Source organism: Lynx rufus, unplaced genomic scaffold, assembly GCF_022079265.1.
Source record: "Lynx rufus isolate CCGP_SWC_20201006 ecotype Redwood Valley unplaced genomic scaffold, mLynRuf1.p SCAF_1, whole genome shotgun sequence".
Lineage (NCBI taxonomy): Eukaryota > Metazoa > Chordata > Mammalia > Carnivora > Felidae > Lynx > Lynx rufus.
In genome coordinates this window covers 124,112,886-124,121,797 of record NW_025814823.1, presented here as the reverse complement: position 1 = coordinate 124,121,797, position 8,912 = coordinate 124,112,886, and positions in this window count along the sequence as shown.

The following is an 8,912-nucleotide window of genomic DNA, read 5'->3' as shown; positions in this document are numbered from 1 at the left end:
TGATAATGTATTCTACTAGAGAGGCGGCAAGGTAACAGTCACATTCATATTTCTGTTGGTGATGCACTACCCTCTAGTCCTGAGGGAAGGGGATTTGACAATATCTAGCAAAATTACGTGTGCACTTGCCCTTCGATTCCCTACTCCTATTTCTGGAATTTATCTCAAACATACACTGTCAGTAAATATAAAAGCGTATGTACACAAAGTTATTAATTGCAGAACTAAAAGCTAAAGACTGGAAAACTCAAAAGTCCCTCATTGGCAAACTGTAACATCCATGCATGAAGGGTGGAATAATTTTCCCTTCTTCCCTTCTAGGTTCTTTGGCTGGTCTAATAATTAAGTTGACATAAGAATGATTAACAAGGGGAAAACCAAGTTAAGTCATATGTACAGGAGCCCTACAAAAATATGAGATTCAAAGAAATGACCAAAGCAGGAGGCTTTTATTACCTTTTAGACAAGCAATAAATCCGTGAAGAATTGACAAAACAGCAGGGCCTGGGTGGCTCAGTCGGTTAAGCATCCAACTTGGGCTCAGGTCATCATCACTCAGTTTGTGGGTTCGAACCCTGTGTCAGTTTCTGTGGACACCTCAGAGCCCGGAGCCTGCTTTGGATTCTGTCTCTCCCTCTTTCTCTGCCCTTCTCCTGCTCACACTCTGTCTCTCTCTCTCAAAATTAATGTTAATTATTTTTTTAATGTTTATTTATTTTTGAGAGACAGAGCAGGGGAGGGGCAGAGAGAGAAGGAGAGACAGAATCCGAAGCAGGTCCAGGTCCCGAGCTGTCAGCACAGAACCTGACACAGGGATCAAACTTACAAACCAACTGTGAGATCATGACCTGAGCTGAAGTCGGCCACTCAATGGACTGAGCCACCCAGGCACTCCCCAAAAAATGTTTTTTAAAGAACTGACAAGAAAAAAAGGTTTGGATTTAGGGTAATAAATTGATGAAGAAATAACAGGTTTTGTTTATACAGCCTTCTCGACTCCACATTCCATATCTCTGGCGATAAGGATGCCTTTCACCTTCCTGGTATGAAGGTGGGGGGAAGGGGAAGTGTAGTTAACCTTTCACATGCTTTTGATGACACAAAGGAGGCTCAGAGAGTCATTCCTGCATAGCTGTTTCTAAAGTACCTTTAATTCAATATAATCAATATCCAAAAGTGGCATAATTGTGGGTGGCATATTCTGCTCCCCTTCAGAGAACTCTGCAGCTATTAAAAAAAAAAAAAAAAGAAAAAAGAGGATAATCTCTATATATTGCAATGGAATGATCACTAGGATCTATTTTACTAGAAAAAGACAGGTTGAATAACATGTCCGGTATGCTAGCATTTACCTAAAAACAGATACATTTGCTTATATTTTTTTAAAAAATGGAAGGATACACCAAAATTTATAAAAGCACTACTTATGACAAAAAAAGAGGGAACAGGTTGAGAAGGATAAGAATATGTGCTACACTTCCCTGAGCAAGTAGATTTGATTGTGAAATCATACGATTGTTATGCAAAATTATAAAACAAAACTAAGTTAAAATTTAAAAACCAATATTAAATTTCAAAGCAAAGGAAACAAAGACACATAAATACATACTGAGTTAATGATTTACTCACACAATGAAAATTATTCCAAGTGATCCAAAATACAGTAATTTGACCATTTGTCTTTAGTGGGACAAAAGACGAAATAACATACACAAACCTGCAAAAGTAAACTAATTCTATAATCATATTATTAGTAATAAAATTATATATAATTAAATTAATGTTGTTTAAGAACTAAGATTTTCAGTGTAAGAGAAAAAAGATTGAAATAGAAAATCAAAGAGGGTAAGTGATAATGCTATTTTCCTAAGTGTGAATTGAAAACAATAGTATGAATTCATGATATACAATCTCCTTTACGTAAATATATGTTAAAAAAAAAAAAAAGTATTTCCTAACTCTTTCTATTGAAAAAGCCTGGAAACAATGACCAACCCATTAGCAAGGAGCTGGCCAGCATACAGACTGTGGTTCTAGATACCATTTCCCATTACAAAAAACCACCTCTGGGGGAAAAAACAGATACCAGCAATATGGTTGGAAATATACAAGATAAGTCTGAAACATCAGCTTGCACCAAAAAGTAAGAAAGCTTTCAGAAGTTACCAAAGCACTGAAGAACCAAATGAAATGGGTTCCCACTAGTCAAATGCAGGACAATTAGGGCATCAGAGTGAAAACGATAATAACAGATTATAATACATTTAATAAAATAAAAACCCATACATATGTACTGGTAATGTATAAGTAAAGAAAAAGGAAAACAAAGCTTTTTCTTACAGCAAAATGTTAACTAATACATGTAGAGTTTTGTGGGTTTTTTTTTAAATCATCGTTTTGCAACCATCACAGTAATATTTGAATCTGGCTTATTAAACTCGTAGCAACAGTTTGGTGAAGAAAAGGACATTAATAAGGTCTTAAAGTGTCCCCATAAATTATTTATTAATTATAAAGAAAAAAACAGTAACTGTAGAATGGAGAAACCAAGCAGACACCATCTCAACCAAGGGATCAAAGTTGAAGTCATCATTCTACTTATCTATTGTTACATGACAATCTCCTCCAGGAATGCCTGGGTGGCTCAGTCAGTTAAGCATCTCATTTCAACTCAGGTCATGGGCTGAGAGTCCTGGGCTCGGAGCCCTGCTCTGTTCTGACGCTTGGAGTCTGCTTTGGATTCTGTGTCTCCCTCTCTCTTTGCCTTTCCCCAGTTTGTGCTCTGTCTCTCTCTCTCAAAAATAAATAAACATTAAAAAAATTTTTTTAATTAAAAAAAAATAACAAGCTCCTCCAAAATTTAATGGCTTAAAACAATGTATTATTATCTTTCAAGATTCTGTGGATTGAGTGGGCTCAGGTAGTTACAATCAGATGTTGTCTGCAATTTATTTCACCTTAAGTTCCCAGTTTAATTCTATTAAATATTCAATATGGCCTCTTTACTCGGATCTCTTGGCCACAATAGTTGGAAAAGTTGGGTGTTGGTCAGGCATCTCTCTCTTTCTTTGAGCTACCCCAGAGTGAGGATTCCAAGTGAACAAACATTCCAAAGACAGCATTCCGACAGATCAAGTCAGAAGCTGCAAGGTTTCTTCAGACCTAGAATAAGAAAAAACAGTGTCACATTTGCCACATTCTGTTGGTTGGAGAAAAAAAAATCACAGAGCCAACGGAGATTCAAGGAGAGGGAACTGTACAAAGCTATGAAAACCGGAGACATGGTTCACTAAAGAGCTTGGAGACTAGGTATCAATGATGACCAATATGCCCGTGTGATACTGCGATTTATACTAAGAAATATATATTTGGTCTTTGACCCCTTTCTGTCACAGAGCTAAAACTTTGAAATTTCTTAAGTGATGAGAGTGATAAAGATATCTTTTGTTGTGTTAATGAAGTGACTTTCGGGCTACTCTCAAGTATGGGATTGGTTGCCAGTGGAGCCAACCATGTATTTAGAGGGTTGAAATTTTCAGTCCCTTCACTCTCCACCTCTGGCAAGAAGAGAGGGGCTAAAGGCTGAGTTCAATCACCAGGGGCCAATGATTTAATCAATACTGTCTGTGTAATATGAAGCCTACTTAAGAACTCAAAAGGATGGAGTTCAGAGAACTTCCAGGTAGATAATAAGCACATGGGAATTTGAGGAGAGTGGTGCACATAGACAGGGCATGGAAATTCCATACCCTTTCCCCATGGGCATCTCTTCCCAACTGGCTGCTCCTGAGTTATAGCCTTTTATAATAAACCAGTAATCTACTAAGTAAAATGTTCCTTTGAGTTCTCTAAATCACTCTAGCAAATTAGTCAAACCCAAGGAGAGAGTCATGGGAACCTCTGATCTATAGCCAGTTGGTCACAAGTACAAGGAACAATCTGTAGTTTCAAGGGGTGTCTGAGTGGAGGAGAGGGGGAGAATTCATCTAGGACTGAGCCATTAACCTGTAATCTGGTTCAGTGTCCAGGTAGATAGCATCAGAATTGAGTTAAATGGTAGGACACCCAGTTGGTGTCTAAGAATTGCTTGATAGTGTGGGAAACTCTATTCCCATTCTGGAATTGGTATTAGAATCTTTATAATCAGTGAATATCATGTGCCTCATGATACGATGCAGTGAGAAAGACTCTACAATACTCCTGTATTATTCCTACCAAAAATGCAAAACTTGAATCTAATCATGAAGTAACATTAGGTAAATTCAAAATGAGGGACATTTTACTAAATGGCCTATACTCTTCAAAAATATCAATGTCATAAAAGGGAAAGAAAGTCTTAAGGACCCATTCCAGATTAAAGGATCTTAAAGAGACATGAAGACTAAATACAACGTGTGGTCAATCCTGTGTTGGGTTCTGGATGAGGAAAAACAAAACAAAACAAAAATCAAAACAAAGCATCTTATAAAAGACATTATTGAAACAATTGGTGAAATTTTCATAAGACTTTTAAATAAGAGCATTGTGTCAATTTTTTAAAGTTCTAGTTTTGATCATCATACTGTCAAAATCCTTTTTTTGGGAAATATATACTAAAGAATTTAGGAGCAGAGGCATATGGTGTGCAATTTAATCTCAAATGGTTTAGGGAAATACGTGCGTGTACAGAGAAAGAGAGAAAGCAAGGAAATGGAAGGAGAAAGAGAAAGAATAAAACAAATATGACAAAATGTTAACAATTGATAACTCTGAGTAAAGAATATATATTGGAATTCTTGGCACTACCTTTGCAATTTTTTTGTAAACTTGAAATTTAATATATATATATATATATATATATATATATATCTTCAAAGGATTGAAACACATCAAATATATGTATTTTTAAAAAAAATTTAATGTTTATTTTTGAGAGAGAGAGAGAGACAGAGAGAGACAGAGAGTGAGTGGGGGAAGGGCAGAGAGAGAGGGAGACACAGAATCTTAAGCAGGTTCCAGGCTCTGAGCTGTTAGCACAGAGCCTAACGCAGGGCTCGAACTCACAGACCGTGAGATCATGACCTGAGCTGAAGTCAGATCCCTAACTGACTGAGCCAGCCAGGCACCCCTCATCAAATATATTTTTAATGATAAAAAATAAAACCAAAAAAACCTCACTGGTCAACTTTGCAAGATGCTAGGCAACCAACTCATTTTGAAAACTGGTAAAAAGAAAGATGCAAGTATTTATACTACATTTCCCAAACACATTTTACCTTGGGGTAATCAAATCATGAAGAAAAATTCTTCTCCTTAGAAGAATTCCAATTAATACACAATCTCCACTCTGGATACTCTAGGCCAATGGTCAGGAAACTATGGTCCTGGAGACAAATCCAGCCCAGTACCTGTTTCTATAAATTAGAATACAGCCACTCCATTTGTTTACGTATCATTTATGTTGTCTCTATTTGTGCCATAAAGACAGAATTGAATCATTGTTGACAGAGACCATATGGTCACAAAGCCCAAAATACTTACTAATGGGCCCTTTATTTTTTTTTTTAATTTTTTTTTCAACGGTTTTTATTTATTTTTGGGACAGAGAGAGACAGAGCATGAACGGGGGAGGGGCAGAGAGAGAGGGAGACACAGAATCGGAAACAGGCTCCAGGCTCCGAGCCATCAGCCCAGAGCCTGACGCGGGGCTGGAACTCACGGACCGCGAGATCGTGACCTGGCTGAACTCGGACGCTTAACCGACTGCGCCACCCAGGCGCCCCACTAATGGGCCCTTTATAGAAGAAGTTTGACAATCGTTGTAGACCAGAAAAATAATGTCTAAGAACTGCAGTTCCCAGGCAGTGAGAATACTACAGGGAACCCACAGGACCCCCACAGAGCACAATATTTTAAATTTTTAAGGAAAACAGAGAGACATCTGTCAGATACCATGTGAAGTAGCACCTTGCGATAATTCAGTTTCTTTTTTTTTTTTTAATTTTTTTTTTAACGTTTATTTATTTTTGAGACAGAGAGAGACAGAGCATGAACGGGGAAGGGGCAGAGAGAGAGGGAGACACAGAATCGGAAGCAGGCTCCAGGCTCTGAGCCATCAGCCCAGAGCCCGAGGCGGGGCTCGAACTCACAGACCTCGAGATCGTGACCTGAGCCGAAGTCGGACGCTCAACCGACTGAGCCACCCAGGCGCCCCGAGATCATTCTATTTCAACATTAGATCAAGTTAATTTTTTTTGGATAACATTGTATCTGCCAAGTTGAGTTTTCAGTGGTTGCTATGATCTCAACCAAGTATTGTGCAAAATCTAATGTGAGTACAACTCTTGATTTCAGCTCAGGTCATGATCTCACGGTTTTTAGGATCAAGCCCCATGAAGGACTCTGTGCTGACAGTGGGGAGCCTGCTTGGGATTCTCTCTCTGCCCCTCCACCATGTCTCTACTACCACTCTCTCTTTTCCTCTCAAAGACAAATAAATAAACATTTTCTTTAAAAAATCCAATGTGGGGGCACCTGGGTGGCGCAGTCGGTTAAGCGTCCGACTTCAGCCAGGTCACGATCTCGCGATCCGTGAGTTCGAGCCCCGCGTCGGGCTCTGGGCTGATGGCTCAGAGCCTGGAGCCTGTTTCCGATTCTGTGTCTCCCTCTCTCTCTGCCCCTCCCCCGTTCATGCTCTGTCTCTCTCTGTCCCAAAAATAAATAAACGTTGAAAAAAAAATTGTTTAAAAAAAAAATAAAATAAAATAAAAAAAAATAAAAAATCCAATGTGAAACAGGAAACAAGGATAGTGGTATCTTATCTGATTTCAAGAAGTTATACAGTGCCCAATAGATGTATACATCCCACTAGTAAGCAATTAAAGCTATTTAAGAATGAAATAAAATATTTTTCTTTCAATTTATGTATGTATTTTTAAATGGCTACTGAGTTGTTAGGACATAAATGCACATTAATTTGTTTGGACCTAACTATTTAGTAAACTTGGTGACTAAAACATTTGCTTTAAAGGCTTTCAGACAAACTCACATGGCCTGGGGTGGGGGTGGGGGGTTGCTTCAGTTCTCGGGAGATTGCAAGGCAGGCAAAACAAAGGCAAGCCCTTGAGTCAAACCTTCAGGGAACCACAAGATAGGTCAAAATGCACAATTACAATTCCTTGAGAAGAAGATCCCTATTGCTCCCTCAGGTACTAGCAACTAGCAGGAATGTAGGCTGCTGTCTTCAGGGCGACCTCAAGGTGGACAGTAAGAGATGATCATAGACCTCTCTTGCCAAAACTCAGCAGTCTTTTCTAAAATGTTCCCCTAGTTGTTTTACATTTTTTACTAGATGCCAGAGTCCCCAAAAAAGTTGATTCTGGCAGTCTTGCCAGCTTATGTACTGCTTTAACAGAGGGAACATGTTCAAGTTCCCTAATCTGCTATTTTCATTCATGTCACTCAGTACCATTCACTTTTGTGCTTTTCAGTCTTGTCAAAATTATCTTCTAGACCTGGAATGCAAAGAAAGAAGAGAATTTTGCTATCACTGAAATTATCAAAAGAATGTTCTGCTTATTTGAAGGCAGGCTAAAGGGTAATTGCAAAAAGATTTTTAATAAGGACACCATTAGCAAAATAACTTTTATCTGCCTTAGAGGCAGTACTTCTTACATCATCTGCCTTGTTGTCAAGCCCTCAATAATACAGGCACTGTTTGGTGGTGTTCGAGAAATCAGGTTTTGGAATAAGACTTTTAGAGCATCAGGTTTTAAGTCTGACTCTTCTGTCATTTAATAGTTGCTTGGCCTTGGGTTAGTTACTTAAATTCTATAGGGTTGTTCCCATGTTTGTAAAATAGGGATAATACACATTTCTAGAATCATGGTGGAGATTTAAAGAGGTATTATATGTAAAATGCTTGGCATTCAATATCAGCTTTTAAATTTGGATTTGTTACTTTGGATTATCACATTACAATGCACTTGTGGGTTTTTTATTGTTTTTTGTTTTTATGGTTGTTTTCTTTTTTTAAATTTTTTTTTTCAACGTTTATTTATTTTTGGGACAGAGAGAGACAGAGCATGAATGGGGGAGGGGCAGAGAGAGAGGGAGACACAGAATCGGAAACAGGCTCCAGGCTCCGAGCTGTCAGCCCAGAGCCCGACGCGGGGCTCGAACTCACGGACCGCGAGATCGTGACCTGGCTGAAGTCGGACGCTTAACCGACTGCGCCACCCAGGCGCCCCTATGGTTGTTTTCTTAAAAGAGAAAAAGATGCTACTGGCTTCCTATGTAATGGCGTAGGTGATGCTATATGCTTTCCAGGGGACTTTGATTGGGCTGACATGTTACAACATGCACACTCATTTTACTTAGATTATAGGTTTATTTGAGTTGGCTTTGGGAGAAACTACTAGGGATGCGGAGACGGTGCTAAAATATACCTCCAAAGCCCCTCTTTTAGCATGGAGACAAATTCGTCAACGCATTAAAATAATAAAAGAAAACAAACGCAAACACAAAAACCTAAGTGTCCAGACATGAGAGTGAGAGTGCCACCCCAACATTTTTCAAACCAGTTTTCCTTGTTGTCCGTGGGATTCAAGCACGTGACGACAGTACAGAACACTAGCCAGAAGGGCCTGTGAAAAGAGACTGATAATGGGAGGTCAGCCCTTTCCTATGTGACCTCTGGAAGCGTAAAGACTGCAGGAGATGGCGTTCCTCGTCCTCGATGCCTTTAAACGTCAGGGAAGCATCCCACACAGGAACCAACAGCAGGCAGCAGAGGAGACGAGATTTGCGTATCTTGAACGCCCCACCTCCTAAAGCCGGGAGTGGGGCTGGGCTCTGCGGCGAAAGGCGCGTTGGCTCTCGCAGAGGCCTCTGGGAGTTGTAGTCCTCAGGGGCGGGAGGTTTGGCAGCGGCGC